Here is a 19,253-nt window from a genome sequence, read left to right on the forward strand (position 1 = left end):
ACATTTCAATTGTTCACTACTTTAAGTGCCCCTGGGGCAGAATGTTTGAATATAAATTAAATTAACACACACACACCCCAACTATCATCACCTGAGTAAAATGTAGTTGGCTAGTTCATTGTGTTGCGCAATACAGCCACTGACTTCATATTCTGCAGAACAGTCAGGAAGGTGAATCAGAAAATCCTAAGACTCCTTCCAGATGCAGAACGCTGCCTCTCCCCTGCCAAAATTTTGTCGTAAATCATTGCTGAAGACAAAAGGGAGTGACATTTATTTATTTTTATTTGTCAATTGCCTGATAATAGGTATAAGTAAAAACATAGTTATGAATACATGGATACATATAAGAAAAATAAAAAATATAAAAGAAACAATAGGACAAGGACGGTAGGCACGTTGGTGCACTTATGCAAGCCCCCTACAGACAGACCTCTTAGGAAAGGGGTGAGGTCAATAGTAGACAGTCTAAGGCTAAAGTTTTTGGGGTTTGGGGAAGAAACCACAGAGTCAGGTAGAGTATTCCAGACATTGACCACTCTGTTGCTGATGTCGTATTTCCTGTAATCAAGTTTGGTGCGATTAACCTTGAGTTTGTATCTATTGTTTGCTCTTGTGTTGTTATAGTTGAAGCTGAAGTATTCATTGACAGGAGGACATTGCAATGTATGATTTTATATACTATACTTAGATCGGACCGAAGGCGGTGTAGTTTTATGTTTTCTAGGTCTAGAATTTCAAGTCTGGTGGCATAAGGTATTCTGCAACGAGTAGAGGAGTGGAGAACTCTTCTTGTGAAATATTTCTGGACTTTCTCAACTGTGTTAATATCAGATACGTAATGTGGGTTCCAGACTGATGAGCTGTATTCGAGTATTGGTCTAGCAAATGTTTTGTATGCTCTAGTTATTAGTGTAATATTACCAGAGAAAAAGCCACGTAAGATTAGGTTAACAACTCCTAACACCTTTTTGGCTATGTAGTTACAGTGGGCTCTAGCACTTAGGTCATTTGAGATGAGTACTCCAAGACCCTTGACAGAGTTTGGATCATCAACAATGTCTTGACTATTCAGCCTGTATTTTATTTTCTGATTTTTTTTGCCAATATGTAAGGCAGAGCATTTATTTGTTGAGATTTGAAGTTGCCATTTGTTTGACCATTCTGATACATAGTCAAGGTCTTTTTGAAGGGTTAGCAGTATTGTCTGTGGTGTTGAATAGCTTTACATCATCAACAAAGAGAACGCAGTTGCTTTTAATGTGATCACAGAGGTGATTTATGTAGAGTATGAAGAGAGTTGGTCCTAGAACACTGCCTTGGGGGACACCACTGTTGACAGGTACAGAATTTGATAGGACATTCCCAATTTTGACCATTTGTTGTCTGTTTGACAGGAATGCATCTATCCAGTTATGCAGGTGTCCAGAGATGTCATAAGATTTTAGTTTTAGAAGTAGTTTGTTATGTACCACTGAATCAAGGGCTTTACAGAAGTCTATGTAGATTGTGTCTATTGCTTTGCCCTGATCAAGTTGTGTAGTCCATATGTTTTTGCAGTGTAAGGGTTGCAGATTACATGATAGTTTTTTCCTAAAACCAAATTGTTTATTAGAGAGTAGGTTGTTTGTTTCTAAGTGGAGGATGATAGATTGGTTAATAATTGATTCCGTGACTTTACAGGTGACACAGCATAAAGAGATTGGTCTGTAATTTTCAACTAGGCTGGGGTCTCCCTTTTTGAAGATGGGGATGACTGTGGCTTGTGACCATAGTTTTGGCAAGGAGCTGGTCCTGAAAGATTTTTCAAAGATTATGCTTAGAGGTTCGGCTATAGCAGTGGATAGCTTTTTTAAGAAGTAGGCACATATTCCATCCGGTCCAATAGATAGAGATGGTTTTAGATTGCGCAGTGCTTTTTCAACAATGTCTTCTGTAAAATCATATGTATTAGATCATTGTAGTTGTCTGTGGTTCGACTAGGAAATACTGGGCATGATCCATTGCTGTTTACAAATACTGAGCCAAAGAATGTGTTAAAGAGGTTGGCTTTAATAGTGTCGTCGTTGTAGTCTTTACCATTAGGTCCTTTCAGGGGTGGGATGGACCTTGAGTCTTTTAGTTTGTTGTTTACAAAATTGTAGAAAGCGCGGGTGGAATTGGTGCATAGAAGGTTTTCTTCTTGTTTAATGTGATAATTGGTGCATTCAGTCTTTATCTGGTGGCATAAATTTTTGTATTGGCTTTTGAAGTTGGCAACTTGACTAGATTTGTTTTTCTGCCAAAGTGATCTCTTTTTGGATTGAAGCTTCCTTATTGTTATAGGTAATTTGTTTTTTCTGTTTTTGGGAGTTGTTAATGGTACATATAGTTTGATGACTTTTGACTTCAAGTAAAAATATGTTGTAATGGTCTTCTACTGTATTGCATCCAGAGAATAGAAATTGCCAATCAAGGGATGAGAGATCGTTGTTTATAAGATCATAGTTGCCTTTTTTGAAGTTATAATTGGGGATTCCGTTGTGATGATTTTTGTGTGGACGTATGTTGAGACAAAAGTCAATCATGTTGGAAAAGGGTTCTTTAATTTGTATTCTGTAAATTGAATTCAAACTATTGTAGAAGATGAGACATGTAGCCTTATGTTTGCAAACACCATTGGTTTAATTTGGGGGGGTGGTACAGTTGACGAATTAGCACCGTTTCTCTTGAGGGTAAAATATAATTATAAAGTTCTGAACAAGAATATACAGCTTCATATACATCAAAGAGTTAATTTCTTAAAGAATGCATCTAAAAGCTGATGGTGTGATTTCTGGTTTTCCAGGTACTGTAATATGCGTTGGTAGCAGTTTTGCCTTTGCCAAAACTCACCCACTTCCTTTCCGCACATAAATAAGTCAAGTACAGTATGTGAATCTTAGGCTTCCAAGTACTTTAATTTTGTGCGGAAGGGAGCGAGAGCTTTAATGCTTTCTTTCTTTCCAACTTCCTGATAAAAACGTCACTTGCTGTTTGCTCAGAGCTGCCTTTTATAATTCAATCTTCAGAAGCTAAATTAACCATGAGTGTGACCCAGGCCTCCTGTGACCTCCACTCCCACCCCTGCCAAATATCTTTCGGTGGCCTAGTGTTCCCATACTGTATGTGACTACCCAATGTAACAGGGTAATATACTCCGATACACCTAAAGAAACCTAGATCCAGAAAAAAAGACTCATAGAATCTTTTTCTCATTACAGGTAGTCCTCAGCTTATCACCAAATTAAGCCCAAAATTTCTGTTGCTAATGGAAATAGTTGTTAAGCGAATTTTTCTTCATTTTTATGATGTTTCTTGACACACTTGTTAATGGTATCATTGCAGTTGCTGAGTTAGTAGCACAGTTGTTAAGTGAATCTGGCTTCCGCATTGACTTTGCTTGTCAGAAGGTCGCAAAAGGGAATCACGTGACCCTGGGACACTGCAACGGTCATAAATATGAGTCAGTTGCCAAGCATCTGAATTTTGATCACTTGATCATAGGGATGTTGCAATATTCATAAGTGTGAAAAATAGTCTTAAGTCACTTTTTTCAGTGTCGTCGTAACTTTGAACAGGCACTAAATAAACTTTCGTAAATCAAGGACTACCTGTATTCAAAAATGCCTGCCTGCATTTTATGATGACCTGGACTTTCACCTTACCTTCTATTGTATTGCAAATGTGTGGGTGGATGGACAAACCCCTTCGGAACATGAAATCATTAACATCTGGTAAATGGGGGAATTAGTCATATCACACAAATCATATGCTGGTAGTCCTCTCCTCCAACACTCCTAAAGTGTCTAAAGTATTTTATAGAATCACTTAGAGCTCAATTGACTTTGAGAATCTTTTTTGCGGATTGTGAGCTCTTAACATATTCAAAAGTAATTCCTCCCAAAGTCCATCATGGCACTAGAAAGAGGTTCATCAGTTATGGCCTTATCTAAATTAGAAGATAGGGGTGTATTCATCCATGCCCTGATCACCACACAACTGGACAACTGAAACCGTAACTCCAACTTAGAATGTAGTGATGGGCAGGCCAATAAATTCAAATAAATAAAAGTGACCAGACTATTAACAGGGGAAAACCACAACTATAGAACATCCCTACACACTAAAGATTACCTTTAGAGCCATATATGGCACAGCTCTCTATCAGGTAACAGATTGTGGGTTGTAGTATGAATCTCCCTGGTCTATGTGGACATCCAGAGGAGGTGTTCAAGGCCCATTTCGATGAGGTGAGAAGAGCAGATCTTCTCAGTGGTTACCTGTACAGTATGGGAATATGCTGGTCCCAGAAACACATTGCTCCTGTCTCCTAGCATCGAAGCAAGTGCTAAAACTCTTCCTTTTAAAATAATTTTGTTGCCTATACTAGGGGGGCAATTGCGTGGCTTGTTTTAAGATGCATTCATGGTCGAATTTGATGGAGGAGATAGTGATGCTCCTTTGACATTGTACGCCGCCCAAACTCTTTCTATTGGGCGGCGTAAAAATTGTTGGAATAAAACAAAGCAGAGAGAAATGCCTAACTCTAATGAAGTCTCCTCCGAATCAGCGACCCGGAAGCTCGGGACCTCCTTTAAGGTTCGCCGCTCGCCTTCGGAGGGCAGCCGCCGTTGCCACAGGAGTCCGCTAGATGGCGCCCCAGAGTCCTCACGGGTTTTCATACCGGTTGCCCAGCTGCGGCTTCGCCTTGACTGGCCGCCGCTCACTCCTCACCGGCTCGGGTTGTGAGTGTCGGAGGAGCGGATCTGGGTCGGGAGGCGTGTGGGCCGAGAGGCAGACCTCCAGCTACGGCCGGAGCTCAGGTGAGACAAGGGGGCTACCTTCTTGGCAGGTGGGGCGGAGTGGTGAAGCTCGGCCGTTGTGTGTTGCGCGTAGGTGGGTGTACAGTTGGAGGGATTTCGGAGTAAGAGGCGGTGGATGCGGAGAGTCCCCACGATATGCGCTTGTGTGTCGGCGGGGCGCGGGGGGGGGGCGCTGAGGTCTGCGATGTGGAGGTGGGCGGCTTTTTACCTGGATGCAAGAAAAGGTCGGGGGGGGGGGGAAAGCCGAGTAATAGATTTGGGAGGGGGGGTGTCCGCGCTGGTCACGTGTCACGACTAGATTGGGGGGTGTACGTCGGAACGTCTATGGTGCTAGTCGGAGAAGACTGAAAGTATGGAATGTGCGTTTAAGACCAGGGATAAGCAGCCTGCTATTCTCCAGAGCCCAGGCTCTTTGGACTGCAATTCCTGTAAGCGCCAGCCAGCCCTGGCATTGTCAGAGGTAAGGAGGGCTATACTATACTGTACCTGGCGAGCCTCGAGGTTGCTGTCTCCTTGCTGAAGATAAGAATGGGAAGGGAAATACCCTAGTACTCCAGCAATACTGGAGCACTTGAGAGTTGGACTATAATATGTGGCCAAGGGCCCTCCCACCTCCCCCATGAGAAGGCACAACATTGACAAGACTTCTTGGGAAAGGGGTTGCAGGCTAAGCTGGCCGTAGGTGAGGGACAAGGGAATAAGCTGAGAATGTGGGACTCAGATGCTAGATGGGTGTGGGGGTTGGTTGGTTATGGCATTGGGAAGAGTGACACTGATTACTTGAGGGATGGACTTGTCCCAGGCATGGCAGCTCTTAGCGTTACAGCTCAAGAAAAGAAAAGAAAAACAGCATACGGACAGGGCAGACTTTGAATAAAGTTGAGGTACGGATTGCATGGAAATCCAGCCAATGCATGGAAATAACTGAATCTATAGAAAGAGTTTGTCCTAGAATGGATGCTTGTACACTGGAGAGCTTGATGGAGCTACAGAGAGAGCAGTGGTCAGTAGACTGACCGAATTACCCAAATATTAAAAAGCCTATGCCTTGTGGAAGGTGTTTGTTTTGAAATACTACTTTGAAACCAAGGATGTGGAGTTGCACTTTTCTGAAATAAGGTTTTTTTTTAAAAAAATAAAAAATAAATGAAGATCAGAAGGAAAAGTTAACCTAAGTTCACTATTACTAATTCATTAAGGCCTGCCAAAAAGTGGCAAAAGAGTTATATGCTTTTTTTGTCAGGTTTTGCTTCATCCTAATTTAGAGATTGCCCCAGGTGTTTTTTTTTTTGAAACTTGTAAAAATAAATGTGTTGCATTTTAGTAAAATGAGTTGCTTCTTTAAAACAAACTTTATTAAGAAAGGGTTATGATTTTTACTGACATAATTAGAGGAAATTGGCAGGGATGTGTTTATATGGGTCACCAGAGAAATGTCAGTTTACTTTCCCTACACAGGTGTGCATGCATATGTTCAGATATAGCCTAAACAATGACAGCCTGTCAGTGGATGCTTTCATTGGGAGTTCTGCACCAAAGCCTAAATGGTCTCTTCCAATTATGGTTCTATGGATCTGATAATTGGGATGTTTTCTCATTGGGAGCTGTAGTCAGTGTACCCACCTAATATAATAAGACTTGCAATACTGTCATAAGCACATGGTACATTTGTACTTATCTATTTAAAGCATTTATATATTGCTCATTTTAAAAAAAACCTGCACTGTTACGTAACCTAACGAGGAAAACATCTTATGTGAAATGACCTTCAGATACTTTAAGAATAGGACAAACTGTTTTCTGAGGGCATAAGATGATATTAAAATTAGTAATGAACCCACCATTCCTTTGAACTATGTAAGCTTCTGTGCTTACAATGAAGGTGGCTTTTTGTGATTCTTTTCAAAACTGATTACTGTTGAATTTACTTCCACATAAAAGTGGATTTAAATTCTTACTATTTAATTTTATATTAATCAATATCCACAAATACATTTGTACTCTTTGATCCCAGTCACTAAAATTTCTGTCTATGCCCGTGATGTAGGATCCTGAATTGGCACATTTCTTTCTGTCAGAAAGGTTACTAAAGTTAGTTTGTTGGGTTTATTTGATGGTCTATATGTTTGTTTTTGAGGACAGTGAACTAGAAAACTTCATACTACTGCAGTCCTTTCACTAATATGAGCAGGAAGCTTGCAAGACACAAATAGGAGTCCGGAACAAAGGAAGAAATGCATAAAATTACTACTAATGAAACTAATCTGTTATGGCCAGCTATGGAAAAGACAGATTATTTACTTCTGTTATTGTTGATTCTCTCTTTGTCTTTCCTTTTTAAGGACTGTCTCAAATGATATGCTAAATATTTTGCCTGGGTCTTACCAAACATCCCCTTTGTTGCCAGTTTTGCCTCAGGTTCTCGTCCTTCCTGTTGGCTGTGTATTGAACAAGTTTATGATGTAATGGATCTTTTATCTTCCATTTGTGTAAAAGAAAGAGAAAAACATCTCATTTTTCCCTCACATCTTTTTGTCAAAACTTGCAGTGCTGGGTTCTTGTGCAATGTTATCCTCCTTCCCTTACAAATCCATATGAACCTTTTCCCTTTATAAATGTGATGGGTTCTTGTAATGGAATGATTTATTTAGTTTTTTTTTTTGGCAGGCTGACTATTGTAAGAAGAAATCACCAGAAGCAATCAAAATAATTGGTATGCTCATCTTTGAACATTTAGTAGTGTATAGTTGCATAAGCCCTAGTACCTTATTTTGGAGCATTGTACAGCAAAAATATTCTACCAGCTTGGCAGTTTATGACTGATGCTGCTTATACAAACTGGCATAAATATGATATTCAAGTTACTCCAGGCATATCCTTTGAACTGGAACTAAATTGTTCATGAGTTCTTGTGTAAATTCATTATATTATAGGATAGGAATACATAGTGCTTTTCCTTATTTGACCTAACTGTAGCACAGACTTGCCTTGGCAATTTCTTTTTTCTGTTGTCTGCCAGTAAAATCATCTTATCCGCAGCTCATGAGTGCAGTTGACTTGCCCTTGTTGTACAATTTAAAATAGTATTTCCCCCTTATTCCAGCACCATCCAGGGGCAGCCCCAAAATTTTCCATTATCTTGGAATCATTAGTTAGCTGGCAGTGACTAGGAACAGAAATATTGGGGGCAGGATAAGAAACAGCCAATAGAGAAAGCAATTTTAATGCTAGCGTAGGTGTTTTTTTTTTTTTTTGGCCAAATTAAGGGTGGATGGATATAAACATACTAGATATTTGGAGAAGAGCACTCATTTTTGGCAGTATGCAAGAAGGAGGGCATTCCTGCTTTATAATAACAAAGAGTATGAGATATGCTGACTTGCCATATTGAACACCTCCTGTGTTTGCATTTAGGGCAATACCACAGAATTGGAGAATGACAAATCTTTCACCTTGGGGAATTGTTACAACTATCTTATGAAACAAGGAAATTAGATAATTTTCCTTCAATAGCTAAGGGTGAGCAGCTTCTTTCTTAGTAGTTAATTGAATGCTTGAACAAATGGATTCCAAGGTATATCCCTAAGAGAGATTGTTGCAACTCTTATTCCTTTCTTATATTTTATATAAATCTGAATTTGATAGAGGCATCTACTAGCATTAATATTCTATGAATATCATGTTTTAATTGTATATCAATAATGCAGGGACAAAAGCACTATCTATTCAGGTATTTCCTTCGAAACAACTTTCTTCCTCTAAAGGTAGAATATATATGTTGCAATCTTACTCCCCAGTTACCAGGGAGTAAATTTCATTTAAGACAGTAAAACTTATTTCTCAAAAGATATGCAAAAATTAGCACTGTTCTCAATAGTATTGTTGCTTTAGAAAGAAAGGAACTTGATTACTACTGAATAAGACTATTGACCCATCTAACCCAGTGTTGACAATATCTCCAAATTGGTCTTTTGGGGTATCCAGGCATGCTTAACATTCACCCAGATCTGAGTGTCCATATTGGGGTATCAGATAGTCCTACAGACGGGAATATCTTTGTGGACTCCCCAAATTTAGCATCTTGAGTCTGTAAGGCAACTTCACCTTCCAGGCATGTCTCTCCCAGAATCAGCCGTAGAAAGCTGGAAGTGCTCTATCAGTTCCAGAACCCAAACACCATGGATTATTCCTGCTAGGAAGGTTGACCCCAAGATGACCTTCCAAAACAGGCTCCAGAATAATCACCATGACATTCCTACAATTTTGCTCAAAGATGAAAGTAATGTAGAATCCTAACCCCCAATCTAGCCATCACAACATGCCTTCTGGTTCACCCCCAAGATAATAAACACAGTTCAGTCAAATCTGTTACATTCTACTTGCTCACAGGCAATCCACTCAGCCTGCACCCTTTAACTTCTTAAGTGAATTGCAATATGAGAATCAAGAACCAATCACTGTAAGATTGCTCATTGTACTATCTTAAATGAAAGCTTACAATGAATTCTAATCTAAAGACAGAAGTGTGAAAGAAAAGGGAGAGGTTCTTAGATAAGATCTTCCTAAGAAACTGTTTGATTGGCCCTCATCTTCCATGGCAGTTGATTTTTGAGGGCAGGACTGGGTGAAGATAGGATGCTGGTTACCATAGCCAGGGGGTTGGACTAGAAGACCTCCAAGGTCCCTTCCAACTCTGTTATTCTATTCTATTCTATTCTATTCTATTCTATTCTATTCTATTCTATTCTATTCTATTCTATTCTATTCTAAACCTATACCGCTGGTTTATCTCCAAGAAGCTGGAAAGACTTTCTCCTTTTTGCAGTTTCTTCTCTTTGTTTTAAAATTCAATACTTCTTGGAGCTGTTTGGCAGTTTCTCTTTCAATTGGCTTTTACCCTATTTTTTTCACATATGGACAAGACTGTTTGATGCCCTGTTTTCTTGACTTTCCATCTGTCTGAACCAGTGACAAATTGAAGTTTTCTTAGCCTGCAGGTCCTTTGGTAAACTGTGACAGCACACTTTCACTTCTTTTTGGCTCTTTGTGGTTGGCTAAAAATGCTTGGAGCCTGGGGTTCAAACTGCACCTGTTAACTGCAAGATCTGATAAGAGATGAAGGGGAGACAAAGATAGGGCGTTGTGATGCTCTAGGCCAGAGAGAGGGGTCTGAGCTCAAGTTTAGCATGCTTCAGTGGTTTTTTATCATGGTGTTTCTGCCAAAAGCAAGATTCTTGGCTTATTTATCATCCTGACTAGCAGGGCTATTCAGGATTCAGGCAGTACCTTTTCTGGTAGTGAGTGGAGATGTTAGGATCTGAATTGAGCTTCTGAAGGCTGTTACCTCATAACTTGCTCTGCTATCTGTATGTCTACAAGTCTTCTTGCCCATAACCTCTGTCCAACCATTCAGATTTTAATTGGTAACCCATCAAAGGGTCCTAGTCTGAATAGTGGTTAATATTTGTTAAAATATAGATGGGAGATTTAATTATATCTCTCCATCATGTTACCTAATCCAGCCTAGAGGCTGTTTCTGAGAAATCCTTATTAGTAATACTGTAAATCTAAAAATCTATTTTAAAAAAGCCTACATATAGGCATTAATTTTTAAAGAAGATCAGTAACAATACAACATTTTGACACAAAGTACTGTAGATTAGCCAACCTTTTGAAAACTCTAATGAATATAAAAAATAGTTTGTCCATAATTTTGTTCTTCTCTACACCTATTAATAACTATCTTGAGGCCACCTTCTTATAATCCTATTAGCTCTTCTACCAATTGTAATAGTAACATAAACCAACAGGTTTGCAAGTTACTTCTAAAAGTAGACTGAAATCTGTTACGATATAATATGGACTAGTCAACCTGGCACAGTCTATAGCATTTGGCCCTGATCCTGAAGTTGATGAGAGTAAGTAGTCCAACATAGCTTAACGATATGAAATATCTGAGTGGGCTTAACTATTGGCATTGCTTTGGTCTTCATAATTCCTTTAGTGTTTCATTTCCCCTGCACCCAGACTTTTCATCCAATTGGGTGTTGAAAGTGCTTCAATTATATCACTTTCTCAAGTGCATTTTAAGAACCAGATTAAGCTCAGTGCTAAATTATTTACAGTACTTCTCTTTTTGATAAACTTTAAGGCAAAGTATAAATATACAAAATGCTGGGCATTTGCAAGTTCTCATTATCACATTAGCTTTTTAACACTTCTGCCACAACACTTTTGTCATATCATTTCTTCCCACTTGCAAAATAACTGCACCCAGTACCTTTTGATTTTTCCAAAAAATCGGTCTCTAGCTTACGAAAGAACTACTGAAAAAAACATATACAATCCAATCAAAGAACCACCAAGACCATTCCCACCAAGAATGAAAGGGCAAGGCACTAGACCAGGGGTTCCCAACCTGGGGTGCTCGCACCCCCTGGGGGTGCGAGATGATATTCCAGGGGGTGCGAGAAAAGTCCAGGTAAATAATAGGATATTGGCTATATGTTGGCATTTTTATTTATTATTTATTTCAGGGGGTGCAAGGTTCGAGTGAAATTTCTTTAGGGGTGCGGGGCGAAAAAAAAGGTTGGGAACCACTGCACTAGACTATACATTGAGAGCAAACTTATTCCCTACCAGCATTGATAATGTTGCCTAGTTTGGGTAATGAAATGACGGGGGGAAAAACCTGAACGAAGCTCAAAGAGGAGCAAGGACCCCTCATTTCCTCCAGAGCTGGAAATATTTTCCTTTTAGGAGCCACATACAACCATATATAAACACCAGCAGGAGAGTATCTGGAAATAATTGAATCACATACTTAAAAAACAGTAAAGGATAAAGGAGTCTGTGTGGATTTCACTCCACTAGCCATTACTGACTATTAGGGACAGTGCTCATCTCTATTTCGAGGCTGTTGTACCAGCATTGTCTGAAGACATTTCCATGGATATGTAGCCAGCACGACATCATGGAGCATTGTTACCTCCCCATCAGAGTGGTACCTATTTATCTACTTGTATTTGCATGCTTTCGAACTGCTAAATTAGTAGGAGTTAAGACAGGAGTTAAGACAGGAATGAGAGCTCACCCCATCATGTAGCGCTTGGGTATTGAACCTGGGGCTGTCAGTTTTCTGTCCAACAAGCCCAGAGACTTAACTACTGAGCCACCACGCCAACCCATCATGCCGCTGCCAGATACTGTTCCAGGTTAAACCAAGATGTGCTCTTGTCCTTTGAGGTATGCCATTTCTGCTGAATTTTGACCAAAGAGAAACACTGAAGGATAATTATGTATAAGTAATGAAATATAATTTATCTCTAAATCCTACTCCCTTGAGATACTGAATCCCCCAGCAGTATGCTATTGAAAGGTCAAGAGTGGACTTCAATTAAAAAAAATTGTATGACCATGCACTATAGAAAGGAAAGGAGCTTCTCTGCATTCTGAAAGAACATTGTATGAACTTAATTAGAAACTTTTGTAGAGGAAGATTCAACTGTGATAACAGTGGAAGAATCAAACAATAATGAGTATAGAAAATCTGCTGCTCTTCTCCAGACCAAGGTTCTTCATGTGTTCTTCTAAGAATAAAATCAAGCATTAAAAAACTGTTGTCTTAATGGCAACTACATTTAACCATGCAAAGACTGGATAAATACCCATTTTGATTACAATTGAGAAGAAATGGCTACCATTATCTGGACCCTTTTCAGTCTGGTTTCAGACAAGGTTATAGGACTAGTATCAACTGTGCTTGTGGATTAATTCTGGTGGGAGAGGGAGGAAGTAATACAGGGTGTTCTCCCTTACCAGCATAATTGGGAGCAGGAACTCCCCTAAGCTATACAATCATAAGATGCAACATCAAATGACTACAGTGTTGGAGAGAGCCCAAGCCAGAGAAAAGAGTCAAGTGAGGAATTCATCTGGAGTCATTATGTAGGCATAAGAGGGCATGGTCTGACATCCCTCACCCCCTTTGAATGCTGTGGAACCTTATCTAACCTGGCCCAGATTCAGACTGCTAGTCTGGAAGATTTCTATTTAATTAGCATGAGCAATAAAGTAACTCACTGAACTCTTCACGTCTGGATCTGGTTGCTTATGTCTGACAGCAACAATTTACAATGGCAGTTCTAGCAGTCTCAATTGCTGTTAAGTGAATCCCACATGGCTGCAGCACCATACGGTCATGTAATGGCCTTTTCTGGCCTCCTACTGACTTCCACATTGACTTTGCTTGATGGAAGGCAGCAGTGAAGGTTACAAATGGTGACCACAAGATGCTGCAATGTAATTGCAAGCTGGTTGTCAATTACCCAAATTGCAATCACGTGGCTGTAGGGATGTTGCAATGGCCACAACTATGTGAGTCTAGGGTCATCCTGGACTTGCAGCCCCTTTTTGAGGAACAAGTGACAGTCATGACTTTTGCACTATTTGTCTTGTGTGCCAGTTGCACCTTTCTTGGATTGGGAAACTGTGTTCACTGTGACTCACACTTTAGTTATTTGCTAAGTTGATTACCGCACTGCACTGCCCATGGTGCCGGTCTTGAGGTGCATTTAGAAGCTACAGCTGGTGCAGAATTTAGCAGTGTGAACAGTTACGAATGCACCTTGGTGTTCTATTGTTATAACTCTACTCAGGTAAGAATATCTGAACTGTTATTTTTAAGGGGAGAGATTTAGGCAGTCATGTTCAGTATTAGAAGGATGGGGCTTTATTAAAAGAAGCAACCTGTGCCATCCAGACTGAGTACTCTCCATAGAGGTGGACATTAGCTCCTATGATTTCATAGCCAGTATCTCCATTGCTCCGAATTCTAATAGTTAGTCTACGTATCTAAAAGCTTAACTGTTACTTATAAATCAAAAACAAGTAAACAAATTCCAGATTTATCTATCCATGAGTTCTGAAAGAATTCAAATATAAATGCTGATTTTTGCAAGTAGAAATATGTTACATACCATAAAAACTACAGTTTAGTTAGGAATAGGCATTTGTAGAGCTTATTGTTAATAATGTCAGGAGGAAACTTTTCCAAAATGGAAATTCAAAAGAAGGAATGACTATCACATTGAACTTACACCTCTTACCTAAAAGTGTTACATTGAAGTCATGTGTGAACTTAGTTTATGTCAAGAAGATGTGCCGTTTTTTAAAACAGGCACTGTGCTTAATATTTGCATATTTTGTTTTATTGGTTTATTTTATTTAACTGTTCAATTTTCCCCAGGAACAATGTTTTGAGAACGAGAAATTTCCTTCAGTTTATTCCCAGAAAAAAATACTCTGTGAATTAGGTTGGAATAAGGGACAAAATTATAGATCCAAATTCACCCAGGGAATTTCCATAGCTGAGGCTGAATTTGAACAGGCTGAGGACTAGGGTGACATAGTGATAATACAAAGTGGACGGGCTTGAAGGTAGGCCTAGGATTTTCTACTTTCTCTTCTTTTGGCAGGTAGGAGATTTGCTTTTTGGTTATGCTCAGTTATAGTAAATCCACATTACAGTTTTCATTAGTTCCTCACTTCAAAATGGCACCAAACAATGTGGTGGTTCAATGGAAGAAAGCCCAGAGCTGGAAGAAAAAAGAGCTTAGGGGTATCTGTTGCCCAGTTTATACTTTAGTGTTAGTTCAGGGCACAATAGCTTGAAACAATTTAATATGATATGTGAACCTAACTTCAGCCTGGCTACTATGTTTAAAAAAGTGTCAAGTTCAAAATTACCTTGGTCCATTTTAAGTGGTTGTCTGGGACAGTGTTTCTCAACCTTGGCAACTTTGGGTTGTGTGGACTTCAACTTCCAGCATTCCTCAAGAAAGTCTGAGAGTTGAAGTCCACCCTCAGTTTCCAAGGTTGAGAAACACTGATCTATGGTTTTTGGTCAGCCTCTGAAAGTCTACTTCCCCCCACTGATAAACCATTATCTGAGCTGCATGAAATCAGAAAGTTTGGATATGTTAGCAGTGCTAGAGGAGGCAAGCATTCCTGATGCCCCCAAGATTCCTGGAAGGGGCAAGAGGAAAACTCACCCTGGTCATGCCAAGTACAGTCTCGGACTACATTCACATTGATATGTAGCTGGTGGCCCTTTACCTAGTATTGCTCTTGGGAGTAAAATCTTGTTCATGCTTATTTTAGGTTATATAAATATCAAGGGTGCTACTTCAGTGGATCTTACCTAGGTAAATATGTCATATTTTAATCTGAAAAACAAAATGTTCTTACTAGCAATTGTTTTGCTTGCCTTTTTTTTCCAACCTGGAGATAAGTTTATTGTCCTCTGAGACAACTTGGTCTTATTGAGTGTGTTGCCTTCCCAAATTGTACTGCTGGTAGGTTAGCAAGTTTTGTCTACAAACACTATAACGTAACAATTTGGTATTCAGTTGCAGCATCAGCCTAAGGGAAGTTTTAGTGGAAGAAAAGAAATGGAGTTGAATTTTTAAGTATGGATTGTCATTTCAAAAAAACACACAAAAATGAGAAATTGTTCTTACTAATGAAAGAATGGTAGTTCCCCCTCTCCATGAATTTGGACAAAAGCTTTATTTGTTGGTTATTTATTTATGCATGCAGATGTTTTATCCTGACCCTGCATCACTGAGAATGGCTCATAACATTGTAAAAGCATTACATAATAAGACACATTCATTAAAATAGGGAGGCGGAACCCATTGATAAAACAATCCTTAAATATATAAACTATTTAGCTAGCAGATATTGAAAAGAAACACCATCAAATGGTAAAAGACATCCAGATGGTTGGACCATCTGCTCCTTTTGGGGCTGAGAAATCCATGGAATAGATTGTCATGCAAATCCTGTGAGATCATCAGGAGCATCAAAACACCCCTGCTGGATCAGACAAAAGTTTATCTAATGTAGTATTTTATAACACAGAATTACACGGTAACAGTTTGGTGTATTTGGTATAGTCACATGTATGGACAGAAGCCACTTTTGATATGTAAGACATGCAGCTATCAATGCTAACAGCCATCAGTATGTTAATCTCTCACCCGCTTGTCTAGTCTTAAAACTCAATTGGTGGTTTTCACCCTATCATAACCCAGCAAATTCCATAGTTTAGCCCAAATTTTGTAAAGAAACAATAGCTTAGATATTAACACTGCAGAAGATCCATAAAGCAGAAAGTTGTCTCCTGTCCAAACAGTCCTACTTTACATTTCATGAATTTTTGTCCCTGTAATTTGGAGGAATACAGCTACTTTCTTATGAATAAGTTCTAGGATCAGGTTCAAATGTTTCATTTTTTTGTACCTATGAACAGAATGATAGGCATTTCATAGCTGTTTTAAATAAGGGGGATATTATTTGGTGAACAGGACAAGGGAAGGAAAAGTTACAATTCAGGACACTGTTATCCCTATGTCACAACTTGTAAAAGGGATGTCTAGCCTGGTTCCCTTCAGGACTGTCTTATGGTTTTGAATTTATTCAGAGTGCTGCAGCATCTGATGTATGGGGGTTACAGGGAGCACCCCACGTGTGGCAGTGTGGAAGAGTTAAAGGTAAAACCCACCTTCTTCATACTGCTGGTCTTTGAACCAGCTTTTCTGTGGAAACTTGTTCTAAGGGATTAGTTTTGAATCACTGAAAATAGTCTTTCCAACCTGACTTCAGGTGAGGTCTTAAATCATAGGTTTTAGAAGTTTTGTTTCTGGGATGTGTCAGCAGCAATGCATTCAGGTGCCTTTGAATGGAAAAAGAACTATACTTAACAGGAAGGGCTGGATAATGATTACCATAGCATCAAGGATGTAAACTGGTTAAATAATTTTAATTGATTAATATTCTGTCTGTAATCTATAATGGGTTGTCCACTTTTACTCTTTCTTCAGAAGAGATGTCATTTATAACAGAGTGGGATAATCCAGTGCCATTTCATCTGCTGAAAACTTTGGGTTCCCTCTCCACTGAGATACCAAAATGTTTTTTTTACCAGATTGTAACTTTTAATATGACAGGTGGGGGAAATTATTAAATATATGACTATGAAACAAAGTGAACCTATTGGAATTAATACACTTTCTAAAAATTGTAGTCTTCATTTTCATTTATAGTGATTCAAAATTCTTCTGCAATTTAAAAATATAGGTACATAAATCGACAGCAATAAATGCTAGATTCACTAATTAAATCAGTTTAACAGTTGCATGCTTCCTGAAAGTTCTTAAAATTAGAAGGGAAATGAATATAATATAGTCCATGTGCCCCATCAGCAAAAATCATTTTGTGTCCTAGTAACTATTGACCACAAATATAACAAAATGTTCAACTAATGTTTGCCTTACTAGGTAAATCAGAAGACTAGAAACATGACAAGATAAGCTAATTCTGCTTTATTGTGAAGCCACATTAACAGAATTTTATAAGCCTGAAAGTACAATTCTCCTACCATCTCCCTTACAGCCCAATAATTTAGGAAAGGTACCTCCTGAGCCTCTTGCTCTATCAACTATGCAGATGTGGGTTATGATCCCTCTTATCTGACCATTCCCACCCTAGGCATCTTTTTGCCTTGTCTCCCAAGGTCATCCCTATATATTATTACAATTAAATTTAACTAGATTACACTAATGTAGCAATTCTAGATACTTTAATTGAGATATATGTTTTGGCTGCCTCAGTACAAAATATTAATTACTTGTAGAAATGCCTTACTGAGACCCCATGTACCTAGGTAATAAGATGGCCTAGCTCCGTGATGGCAAACCTATGGCACTCATGCCACAGGTGGCACACAGAGGCCTCTCTGCGGGCCCATGAGCTGTCGCCCCAGCTCAGCTTCTCTGTGCATGCACACACACCTCCCACCAGCCAACCGGTCTTTGGGTCTGCTGCGCATGCATGGGGGCGGGGCTCATGCACAAGATGTATTCAGGATTGCTTTTGTTAAAACAGTCCCACCTTGTTCAGCAGAGGTTATGAAAATGGCAAAGAAGTTGAAACATCATCTAAACCCATTCTGTGACCACCTCTCAGGCTGCTTTAATAATCCAGGAGGGCCAGGATCTAACAAAGAGGTGGCTGAATTGACAAACAAAAGGACATTGTCTACTTCCTCATAACAGAATCAAACTGAGTTGAGGTAATATCAGAAGACTGTTCTGTGGGCAACTCATTAGAACTTTTCCAGTCAGAGTCCACCTCCGAGTGAATCTGAGTGACTTTGTCTGCCAGATGGCATGAGAATTCCTCACCACAGCCCTAGAAATGGTCCTGAGGTCACTCTAAACAGGAGGAAGCCAGAAGGAAGTGGCAAGTGTGGAGAAATAGAAACTTTTGCCACCCTTATCACAGTGTAAGCCTTCATGTGTGCTCTCACTCATGTTTGATCGGATTAACTTTTTGACTTTTTTCATTTATACTCTTTGCATCACTCTTGGTTTTTCATCTCTTGGAATTCTTCAGAAAACCAAGGAACACTCTGAGTTTAGCACAGAGAGAGAGAGAGACTGCATCGGAGCAATCCAGTCCAGGTCTTCCACCACATGCCAATTCCATGCTCCAGCCAAGGTCTCAGCCAAAATGCTATAAAATTCCAAGCTCCCCCTGGGACCCAATAGGGTCCATCAATCACACTTAGATGTGTTTGAATGAAGCAAGTAGTGTCAAAGTAGCAGTACACCCAAAACATAAATAAATTACAATGGGTACAGATAATGAGCATCTTCTAAATGTGTTTGCAGTTGTCAGACTTCTATCTTTTTAATGATAGTACAGTTGAGAATGGCTTGTAATTCCACAGCACTCCTAAGCCAAAAGTAGATCTCTTATATTGTATAGTTTTCATTACAGCCTCTTTTGAGATGGAAGAATTTGTCTCAAGACAGAGGCTTTTATTAAGTTTTTTTTTTTAAATTATAGTGCAGGTCCCATCTTGGCCAATTTAATCTTTTGCATTTCTCTGTCAAGAAAGATTCTCTTCTCTTGAAAATTTTGGATTAGTAACTAGAAATAAAATTTGAAAAGGAGAACTATATACCCCGTGGTGCTTGGTTATTGATAATTACTTGTAATGGTGTATAAATGTGGGTCCAGGAGATCTCAAAGACTCATTTTTCCTCTATCAATCCTGCCAGCTCCAAAAGCTGCTTTACTTGTATTAATTTAATTAATTAAAATGATAAGGCTTCCCAACTTTACAATGTCTCTGGGCAACAAATAGTAAAAAACAATAATAAAATACAATTAAAACCTAGAAGTCTGGTAAGAGAGTGAAATATTCAAAAATGTGCACGCACATACATTCTAACATAAAGCCTGGGAAAAGAGTTGTTTTTTTAGGGTTCTTTTAAATATAGCCATGAGGGGTTAGACATATCTCAGGGGGATAGTGCTCCAGAGACCAGAGCTACAACA

General features: G+C 39.2%; 1 protein-coding gene across 4 annotated transcripts in view; it reads left to right on the forward strand.

The window, feature by feature from the left end:
* The first annotated feature begins 4,701 nt into the window (after positions 1-4,701).
* Positions 4,702-19,253, forward strand: part of SEMA4G (semaphorin 4G) — a 105,917-nt gene continuing 91,365 nt past the window's right edge. The window contains exon 1 of one of the 4 annotated variants that reach the window (XM_026667694.2): positions 4,702-4,844. The gene's annotated coding sequence lies outside the window, so the exon portion shown is untranslated. Of the gene's footprint in view, positions 4,845-5,166; positions 5,305-5,622; positions 5,729-19,253 lie in introns of those variants that run through there. The other 3 variants (XM_026667779.2, XM_026667865.2, XM_087964632.1) reach the window with 3 other exon arrangements.

The sequence above is a fragment of the Notechis scutatus genome, chromosome 4 (assembly GCF_049901735.1).
Source record: "Notechis scutatus isolate UNSWTSFEM ecotype Mainland chromosome 4, rNotScu1.2, whole genome shotgun sequence".
NCBI lineage: Eukaryota > Metazoa > Chordata > Lepidosauria > Squamata > Elapidae > Notechis > Notechis scutatus.